This window comes from Dermacentor albipictus, chromosome 1 (genome assembly GCF_038994185.2).
Source record: "Dermacentor albipictus isolate Rhodes 1998 colony chromosome 1, USDA_Dalb.pri_finalv2, whole genome shotgun sequence".
In the NCBI taxonomy this organism is placed as follows: domain Eukaryota; kingdom Metazoa; phylum Arthropoda; class Arachnida; order Ixodida; family Ixodidae; genus Dermacentor; species Dermacentor albipictus.
The window spans coordinates 231,778,587-231,789,771 of record NC_091821.1 but is presented as its reverse complement, the minus strand read 5'-3'; the positions used below and the strand labels follow the sequence as shown (position 1 = coordinate 231,789,771).

Genomic DNA, 11,185 nt, shown 5'->3' with positions numbered 1-11,185 from the left:
GAAGCTGGGGATGTATTCTGAAACGATCCACTTCCGCGATACCATCGCCGTCAGGCGCGCGCTGACTGGCTGGTTGAGAAAAATCGGGTGACTTAGTGCTCAACCAGCCAATCAGCGCTTCCAATTTCGTTAAAACAGCCAATCAGTGCACGCAGATGACGAAGGCGTCGCCAAGGAGATAGTATCGCCGAAAGTGATCGTTTCAGAATGCGGCCCATGTTCAGCACACGACACAGAGGTGACGCAGAATTTTGAACAAAGGTACGAACACATTTATTTTCTTGATCGGTGGTCATCGTGACGATAGTAGGTACGCGCAGACATTCTCGTACCACCAGTGTTATTAAATGCGTGAGCATTTTTATGCTTACCCAATGAGAAATTTGTCCGTCGCTAAATATTCAATGGCTCATATTATTATTATTATTATTATTATTATTATTATTATTATTATTTGTTTTGAACACATATGCATTTAGCAGGAAAGGAAAAGCGAGGAGCAGGCTGCCAACTGCCACCGCGGGAGGGGCACAACGCGTGCCTACTCTTAGAAGGGAGGTGACAGCAACACAGAATGGATGACAGGAAGGAGGGAAGCATAGAGAAATGAAAGAGCAACAGGACAAATCTAAAAAAATAGACAAGAACACACAGTACAGATCACACACAGTAGAACCGGTCACTAAAGGTCACGCAACTACAGAATTATAAATAGAAGAAATAGTATCGACGCTACAAACGTGAACCTAAGTTAGTTAACTCTAGAGAAGTAAGTAGAGCGCGATGAGCCTGATCACCTTTAGACGCACAACCACTGTGTACACTGTGTAACAACCACTGTGTACAAACATTCGTCGAGTGTGTACACTGCAGCCCGAGGAGATGATACCCCCGTAATGAAGAAGAAGAAGAAAATATACTTCATTAAAACGAATGGTGCGGCAGTGTTGGTTGTGGTGGCTTCAGATGGCGGCAAGAAAAAAAATTAATATACATATGCTATGGGAATGTAACGGCCAACGCCAAAATGAGTTAAACTCCGAGTCCCTATCGCTGAGGTGGGCCGCCGGTCTGCGCAGCTCCGACCTCGGCGACCAACTCTGAGCCGTGCAGCGAGCCCGCGAGGCGGCGCTGAGACAAAATCTCGACGTCTCAAAGGGAAGCTCATTACTGTTCGAAGCGAGATCAGGATACCTTAGAACACGCACCGATAAACCCAGATATAAGAAGGAAGCAGAGGCATGTACTTGCTGCGGTAAAGCTGGGGAAACGATGGAGCATGTTTTATGAGAAGGTCAGCGGTCGATTTAGGCACCACTGGCCTCCTTGAAGCTCTTGGGTTCAGCGAGAGCAGGGGAAAAGTAAACATGTCCGCAATAGGGATCAGTAAGAGGCGATTGGAGGATCGGTAGAATAAAAGTAGGGAAACGACAAAAAACAGAGACGTAGAAATTGTTTGAGTTCATAGTGTTTTTCTTCTTTTCTTTCTTTTTTAACCTACGTAGGACATTAGACAGTATAATTGCAAGACCTTCGTGGCGGAACCCACCGCCCCGTTCCAAAGGGGACGCTCATAACATCCATCCATCCATCCGTCCGACGTCCCGTCGTGGAGACTTGAGCCCGGGTCGCCAAAAGCCTGCAGGACAATTCAATGAAGTTATTACTAACCAATTGCATGAGAGTCTACTGATCTAGAAAGTGGTGCCTATTGATAACTAATCTTCTGAAAATACATATCCAAATGATGAGACGTAGAAGCTTTTGCACAGAATGAAGCGATATTGCATCAAATTAGGGAACTGAGTTCTTGCACACGCAGTCTTTTTTTAGCCGGACACGGAAAATCCACGGGACCCTAGCCATAAAAGCGCTTCGCAGGAAGTTTTCACTTCCTACTCGCTATTTCCATTTTATCGGCGCGCCAGAAAATGTATTAAGTGCTTACCCTAGGTGGCCCTCGGAATTCAATTGCGTGCAAATGTTTTATTTAGTCAAACCAACTACAAGTATCCCTCTGAAATGACTTTTGCAAAAGAAGTGCCAACCAAGAGACAGCGGGAATCGCTCACAATCGTGGAGTAATAATCACTGACCTGCGTGAAGCACAGGAAACCCGTGTTAGGCCAGATGCCAATGCTCCGTCCGACGTGCCCACTGAACTCGAAGGCTTGTTGATAGCCTTTTACAGCAGCATTTGATGACGTAACGCCGCTGGTAGATGGCGCAAGGCTGGTATTGACACGAATCACAGGAGGGCAGCAACAGGGCGTCGCTGATACGGATGAGGCCGCCAGGCATGCGTCGTTCGTTGAGTCATTTTGCTGATATGGCGTTCCGGCAACGCTAACCAAAAAAACCTGCGTAAAGCAGAGGAAACGCGTGTTAGGCCACATGCCAATGCTCGGTCCGCCATGCCCACCAGGGTTCGGGAACTTGTGCGGAAACGCTTTCGTTGAGATTTGTGTGCTTTGGTGCGTCTGAAATTGGTCTGAATCGTGATCTTCGTTCTGTTGCACAGAGCGGGAACCGGGGACGGGACTCGCCAATTGTCCGACGCCTTCGCTGTCGTCTCGCCATCATCTCTTGCGGTGTCAATGGCAGGCTGAATCGAGCTCGCGTGTATTTCATGAACAGAACCGTTACCGCCCATTACTACATCATGTAAATAGGGGAAGAGAAAAAAAAATCGCCGCCGATGTATGAAAAATGTTCAAAAGACGTACCACTGGTATGTACCCGTGGGGCCGCGCAATGTGTGCTGCTGATTATATGACCCAAGGGCCAGCGGGAATCGGCCGCTCTTCAATTAACCTTTTTTGACGTAAATTCTTGGATCACTGCAAGTATCACAGCAGCACCACACCTACGCGGCGACATTCACGTAGCGCGATTTTTCTTGCAAAGGAAGATCGACGTCGACGATATCTTTATTTTTTTTTCGACTCTCAGAAAGCGTGTTTTTGCCAAATCTGATCATCAACATCGCGTTTGTGCTCTTTGTGGGCTTTATGTGGATGATATTAAGCTAAAAGACTTTCGCCGCTAGCGAAGTATTTCACGAGGACTGTTTTTATTTTCTCTTTAATCATACAAAGACGAAATATTTGTCAGCAAACTGCAAAGATTACCAGAATAAGTGCTGCGGTTACGAGCGGTAACATGTAGGCCTGCGCGCTTGTTCTTTGGCTTCATTTGCAACGTTGATTGATTTCTTTGGCGCGTCCCATCTTTGTCTCTCAGCATCGCTACGAAACAATGTGAAGTCAAATCATTATAATGTACATAGTGAACACCATTTTGTGTATTGTGACGATTAGTTCATGTGTAGCTGTGCGTTTCCGTATGTTTATGTGGTTATATGTTAGTGAGTGCGTACTCGGACACTTTTTTTCATAACGTGCCATGTATACAATGCTTCGTACTATGTATAAGTTATCGTCCTGGAGGAATTGTGACTCTGTGTTCGTATCGTGATGAACTTCCCTTTGAGCTATCATAAATTGTTTCTTTCCTGATTTTCTTTTTTCCTCTCTACGTAGTTACTCATGGCAGGTTTCTTTTCCATTGCCGCCGCCCATGAGATTATTTCAGCCACTCTGACTTTCCGCTTGACGTTGTTTGTTGCTGTGTTGCTCACCCTACAGGCTTCATACTTGCTGGTATGCATCGCTCACTGGAGGGATGGATGGATGGATGTTGTGAGCGCCCCCTTTGGAACGGGGCGAATCTCGGCCGCGGCGGCCGCATATCGATGAGCGTGAAATGCAAAAAAAGAACAATAACAAAAAAACACCATGTGCCATGCTATGGGTGCATGTGAAAGAACCCTAGCTGGCCCAATTTATTCCGTAGCCTTTCACTACGGCGTGCCCCATAATCAGATCGTTGTTTTGGCGCGTAAAACCCCAGAATTTATTATTTTCTGTGCCAGTACACCATAGAAATTATGCGTCGCGGAGCAAGCTTCTTGAGAGCATTTTTAGTCAGTGAGGTGACAGCTTCGTCCCGCGCATGTTCGGGAACTTGTGCGGAAACGCTTTTGTTGAGATTTGTGTGCTTTGATGCGTCTGAAATTGGTCGGGATCGTGACCTTCGTTCTGTTGCACAGAGCGGGAACCGGGGACGGGAGTCATCAATTGTCCGACGCCTTCGCTGTCATCTCGCCATCATCTCTTGCGATGTCAATGGCAGGCTGAATCGAACTCGCGCGTATTTCATGCAAAGAACCGTTACCGCCCATTACTACATCATGTAAATAGGGGAAGAGAAAAAAATTCGCCGCCGATGTATGAAAAATGTTCAAAAGACGTACCACTGGTATGTACCCGTGGGGCCGCGCAATATGCTCCAAGGGCCAGCGGGAATCTGCCGCTCTTCAATGAACCTTTTTCGGCATAAATTCTTGGATCAGTGCAAGTATCACAGCAGCATCACACCTACGCGGCGACATTCATGTAACGCGATTTTTCTTGCAAAAGAGGGTCGGCGTCGACGAGATCTTTTTTTTTTTCGACTATCAGAAAGCGTGTTCTTGCCAAACCTGACCATCAACATCGCGTTTGCGCTCTTTATGGGCTTTGCCTGGATGATATTAAGCTAAAAGGCTTTCGCCGCTACCGAAGTATTTCACGAGGAGTGTTTTTATTTTCTCTTTTATCGTACAAAGAGAAAATATTTATCAGCAGACTGTAAATATTGCCAGAGTGAATGCTGCGGTTACGAGCGGTAACTTGTAGGCCTGCTATCTTGCCCGTGGCTCCATGTGCAACCGTGACAGTTTTCTTCGGCGCATACGATATTCGTTTCTCAGCATCGCTACGAAACAATGTGGAGTCAAATCATTATAGTACATACCCTTTGCGTAGGCTGTACATGTTGAAAACCATTTTGTGTATTGTGACGATTAGTTCATGTGTAGCTGTGCGTTTCCGTGGGTCTATGTGGTTATATGTTAGTGAGTGCGTATATAACGTGCGACATAAAAACCGAAAGACAATTCGTCAGTTGCTTTTAGTGTGACAGTGCGAAACGAATGCCCCCAGCGCCTTTTATTTTCAGAAATGGTGTCAGTAGCAATGGTGTCCTCAGTTCTGCTCGGTGTTATGAAACGCATGTTAATTAACAGGATAAGGGATAGTTACAACCATACAAAGAAACCAGACAATGAAGCCAGAGAAAACTACATCTTATTAGCTTCAGCGTTCCCTGGTTTTATTAACTTTTTTTCTTCATTTGATTTTAACTAACAAAAGAAAATCGAGACCATCGGATCTTCTTATACTTCTGGCTTAGCATCATGGATAGGCATTCGAAACAGTCAGGCTCAAATTGCCAAAGTACGACAGTACCAGGAATGTTAAACAAGTAGCAGTGCGTGAATATTCCGAAGCTTCGAATACACAACGGAACAACTTTTCTATTCTATTCCGTCCTAGAATAGAGCAGTTGCTGTGTTGATGAGGTCATCGAACGAAATATTTGCACTTTGAAATTTTTAGAATTTATTTAAGCCGTTTTCGAATATACCGCAATTATATCAAAATGGTTTACAACCGGATTTGAAACGCGTGACCTCCCTGCAGAATCGAGGCTACGTGGACCAGAAATGTTGAAGAAGGCGGCGTGCTCACAAAACTATCCGAAATGTTGGCACCGTATTCGGAGGGTATTCGCAAACCATTTAACATGTTTTTTTTTCGACGCGATGAGTATTATATGATTCTGATCGGATCCCATGCTGCGAATTTTGGAATCCTTTTCGCTTCAGATTTAAATATGTCTATTTGCGCACACTGAAAATAATAAAGGAAAAAATTCTACAGCCGTGCCCTACTTACCCGTAAGATACCTTCTTTAGAAAAAATTATGGGGTTTTACGTGCCAAAGCCACTTTCTGATAATGAGGCCCGCCTTAGTAAGGGACTCCGGAAATTTGGAGCACCTGGGGTCCTTTAACCTGCACCATAAATCTAAGTACGCAGGTATTTTCGCATTTCGCCCCCCATCGAAATGCGGCCGCCGTGGCCGCGACTTCGTGCTTAGCACCCCAACTTAATAGCCACTAAGCAACCACGGCGGGTGATACTTTGTTTAAAATGCATGCCAGGTTTTTCATGGCGAATGAGCATCTTGTGCAACCTAGTGTCACAAAGCTCCTTTTTTTGTTCTTAATGCTTTCGCCATATATATAATCGCCATATATATATATATATATATATATATATATATATATATATATATATATATATATATATATATATATATATATATATATATATATATATATATATATATATATATATATATATATATATATATATATATATATATATATATGTATATAATTGCAACTATCAGGCACCCGGGTTTAAACATATGCAACTGCAACCTTGCTGGGCAGAACGAAGGTAACGTTGTTTGCCGTCGCTTGGAGATACTCAGACAATTTTTTGCATTCTGCCTGTTTGCAGAATTAACTTAATTAATCAACTTCTCAAATATTATAGGTAGATGAAAAGTGTGAATGAGAAAATTGTACAGCAACAAGAAAAACTCCTGACACAGCTTTATGTTGCTCAATACGAGCTACATAAAAGTGTTTTTCGGAGCTTGAAAGAAGCCCGCGAATACGCGCAAAATGCCTCGAGCGGCAATTCACACGGCCATTTTGCGTATATATTCAGGCTGCTTTCACGCTCTGAAAAATACTTTTATGCAGCACGTATTGAGCAACAGAAAGCTACATCGGGAGTTTTTCATCTTGCTCTACAATTTTCTCATTGACACTTTTAATCTAACTATAATACATGAGAAGTTGATTGATTAATTAATTAAGACTAATTATCTAATTAGTCGGAATTAAAAAATTATACATCTCCAAGCGACGGCAAATAACATTACCTTGGTTCTGTCCAGCAACGTGGCACTTGCATATTTTTAATGTTTGGTTCAAGTTACGTAGGACAGACTATATATCATAAATTTTTATTATGGATAGCTTTTCGGCCGCTTCAGCAAGGCTGGCCGCAGCTCTGCACCTCCAAGAGGGATGTCTGCAAGTATACGAGTAAATGAAGAACAAATATAGAGCAACCTGTTAACATTTTTAGAGTGGCTAATAATAATAATAATATTTGGGGTTTCACGTGCCAAAACCACTTTCTGATTATGAGGCACGCCGTAGTGGAGCACTCCGGAAATTTTGACCACCTGGGGTTTTTTAACGTGCACCTAAATCTAAGCACACGGGTGTTTTCGCATTTCGCCCCCATCGAAATGCGGCCGCCGTGGCCGGGATTCGACCCCGCGACCTCGTGCTCAGCAGCCCAACACCATAGCCACTGAGCAACCACGGCGGGTTAGAGTGGCTAGAATACATAAACATACTCCTGTTTAATTATGCCAATTTGCCGTCTGCAGAGGCGAAGAATAGTAAGCTTTACTTGTCAGTTAGCTCTGCGCATAGAGCCACCACGCATTCATAGAACTCATGACGTCATGGGATGCCTCTTGGAAAAGCAGCACATTGTGCGGTTGCTGCTTCTTGGCACTGTTTCCGGGATTGGCCCTCATTTTTGGGTGAGCACGCCTCCTCAAAAAAAAAAAATCCCTACCAACTATAGAGGCTAACAACTTCGCTGTAAAACGCGTGATACGACTACCGCACTCCACCTCTCGCGCTTGCTTCTGGACACGCTGTGCCATCTAGTAGCGCTGCCGAGAAGTCCGCGTGTGGCCTCCGAGACGAGAAGCGTGGCGCGCCGGTGCCTGCGAGCCCGGTGAATTGCTCCCTCGCTCGCCGCACTCTCAGTGGCACGTCCACAGTGAGTTGCTGGTGCAACTCGCTAAAGCGTTGGCGTGAAAGGCGTTTATTGCAAAGCGGCATATGCCCAGTGGCACATTAGTTGCCCAAGTTGGCGTCAAAGACGTTCATTGAAGAGCGACAGGCATGCCTACTGACACATACCCAATGACTCAAGCTAGTATCAAAAAAGTTCATTGGAGATCAGCACAGACTGAGTGCCACTCACCCAGTACTCCAAGTCGACGTCAAAGAGTTGCTTCAAACAGCAGTACCTACCCAGCCGTGCGCCTGCACTGTCCATATCGGGATGAAAGAAATTAGTGGAAGAGCGACACGTATGTTGTATGTTCACATTAGACGGTTTTAGTTAAGCCTCCGCAACAGCTCTGCGTACGCAGCAAACCCGCTGAGGCGACAGTGCGCAGGCGCAGGGCGCAGGAGCACGCACGGTCTCTTGGGTGCGCCCGCAGCTTTTCAAAAGCTGGTAGAGGACGCCCAACTACGACAGTCTATTGCCACATACTCAGTGGCCAAGTTGGTTGATAGTTGATTTCGAACTTTGTTACCTCAAGGTAGCAGCCCGATGCGCTAAACATTCGAACACTGACTACCCGGTGATCCAGGTACGCGGGAAAGTGGTTAGATACAAATATATATATATATATATATATATATATATATATATATATATATATATATATATATATATATATATATATATATATATATATATATATATATATATATATATATATATATATATATATATATATATAAATATATATAATAATTCATGACCAGCGCCAAAGCCGAATACGAAAGAAGCACATATGACAGGACGGACGGGCGCTACACTGACAACTAGCATTTATTTCAAACGATCATGTATTACGTGATCATACGAACGATTGTATAAGTCAATCAGTTCATACACAAGATTATATAGTCCGTCTGTTCACGAGTCTATAGATACCTCGAAAGTCGAGGCATGATAAAGAAGTGACTTTTCTTTCGAGCCAACACACTGTATAGGGCTCTTTTTCGTTACACCTATAAGTAGCTGCAGAGTCGCTTTTGCAACGCACAGCTGCTGCATGTGCATGGCGTCGGGCCTACCGAACACGGACACGCTATCTCATATCAGAATTCAACTTGGACTTCAGAAGTGGCGGTTCACGGAAACCCTTGTAGAGCTGGCATGGGGCCCCCGCGTATTCCGGGGAGTGCCTTGGCGGAGAGGCTTGCGGAAACCCCTTCCTTTTTTTTATGCCATCCACTCAGTGGGCGAATATAGCGTCATCATCATCGCGATCGATCATCACTCGTCATTGTAACCATCGCTAATCCCGTGAGCTCGCCTCTCGAGCCACGAGCAAGGAGAACGCGTTCTCGGATTTCGGCAAGGCTGGACACTGAAGCCGCTGCTCTGCTCGGTTATCTTCTTGCCAAGGACGACGGCATGTCACGTCGACCACCTTCGCATCGTCCTTACCGTGCCATCACTCGATGTTCATCTGTTGCCTAATTGTTCAGCTACCTACATTTCTAACTATCTACCTACAACAACCTAACCTCTTTCTGGTCCCATTGCACGATCATGCTCGCGCCTTCGTCGTTATCGTTGTCGTCTTCGCCTCTCCTTCTCAACGCAGCACGTGCACCTCATGACAATGCCCCATGGATGGCCATAAGGCAACCACGTTCGAGCTGGACGAGTCGCAGCAGTTTTTGGTAGAGTGCACGACCACCTCGTGCGATTTCAAAGGATCCTCGGCCTGGTAAGGGATCCCTTTCTGCACTCCGCCTATGTCGAGCGAAGAACCCGCAGCAACTGCAGTGAAAGCTTAACGAGGAAGCGGCAGCGCTTCATCGCTGGGACTGCTGACTACTCGCTAAACTATAGGGATGCATCGCGATATGTCGCCAGAGAGCAGCGCGGTCGTGCGCATTATGGCGGGCATGAAGAGGGACATGAAGGAATCACATAATGATAATCTTACCGCTGATAATTTGTATACCGCCCCCATCAGACATGTGAACCTGTTGGTCGAGCAAGCGCCGCATTTCCAGGAGCAACTGAGGCCGTTAGCTAACGGGACATGCATGCAGTCGCACCATCCTGGGCGAGCAGCGGGACTGCGGGCAGCGGGCAGCAGAGCCTAGATAAACTATGCAAACTGTTTCTTATTTTGTCCACTAGTTAAATATAAACGTCTATTTCCCAAAGGCTCATTCCCGTGATGTATGTCTCCCTTTTTCTTTATATACACCGTAGCGGTGGTGTTTTCTATTTAATCTCAAAAACACTTATTTTTTAGAAATTCAGTTTTTACTGAAGAAGGTCAGCATGCAGTTTTTAAATGTCTGACCATTTTTCAGCGTATAAGGACATTTTCAAACTTGTTGCGAGCGCCAATGACGAGATTTAAGTTTTTGAAGCAATGTTTAGGGAGTACACGAATTATGCAGCACTTATAAAGGGGGCACAGGAAAAAGAACCGCTACAGGAAAAGATCTTAGCGAAAGAACTGCGGCAGCCTACTCAGAAAGGCAGAGACGCGGCGACGTAAACCAAGCGTAAACACAGGCAAACAGGATAGACCGGAAGTTTTCTGGGACGTCTTCTGGTGGCTGTAATTCAGGTGGCTGAAGCCTGTGCCGCCACCTGTAGGGATTTTTTCTTAGAAGGGTCTATATTGGAAGTACCACGGCTGCACGCTGTCCTTTTTTAAATTTGCCATTACGATGCGGCGTGGGTGTTTGTGTGATGAACGATGCATCGCTTAATTAGTACAGGATGCGGACGCTGTGTACGACATTTTACAACTTGGGTCGTCGTGTGGCCGGCATCATTCTTCCGCCACCGCCATTGTCGTCGTGTCATCGTCTTCGTTGTGTTCATCATGCCGCCGACGTCATGACACCGGCCTCGACGTCATGTAGCCGTCGTTGTACTATACAGATAAGCGACTTAGCACAGGAGTTCAGGGGATTGCAGAAAGTATGGGATGTTGGGGAGCAGTCGGGGACTAAATTAGTGCTGCCACTGTAAATGAGTTCAGAGCCACAAAAATAGCTGACGCGCACTGATTTCTATTTTTCCATACAAAACTGACAACATTCAGCTGCGGGGAGAGGGAGGCGAACGATTTACCCCAACTCCCGCTATGCCCCTGCTGAGAGAAAGTTTAACATCGAGCATGGATCGAGGGGGCAATCAGTAGCTGCTTCCCTTCGATGTTTACGAATGCGAAGCAGCAGTTCGGGGAAAGATAAAAAAGAGAAAGGAGGGGGCGCGAAGTCAAGGACTGGAACGGAGAGTACGCAGACGTTTCGTACAACTAACTTACCGTTACGCTCTTTCCTCCACGCTACTCG

At 45.4% G+C, this 11,185-nt stretch overlaps 1 long non-coding RNA gene across 1 annotated transcript in view; it reads right to left on the bottom strand.

Moving 5' to 3' along the window:
* Positions 1–506: 506 nt before the first annotated feature.
* Positions 507–11,185, bottom strand: part of LOC139054292 (uncharacterized) — a 105,566-nt gene continuing 94,887 nt past the window's right edge. Inside the window, exons 3-4 of the long non-coding RNA XR_011511102.1 lie at positions 2,097–2,360; positions 507–1,639 (exon numbers count right to left, since the gene is read on the bottom strand). This is a non-coding gene — a long non-coding RNA (uncharacterized lncRNA). The remainder of the gene's footprint in view (positions 1,640–2,096; positions 2,361–11,185) is intronic.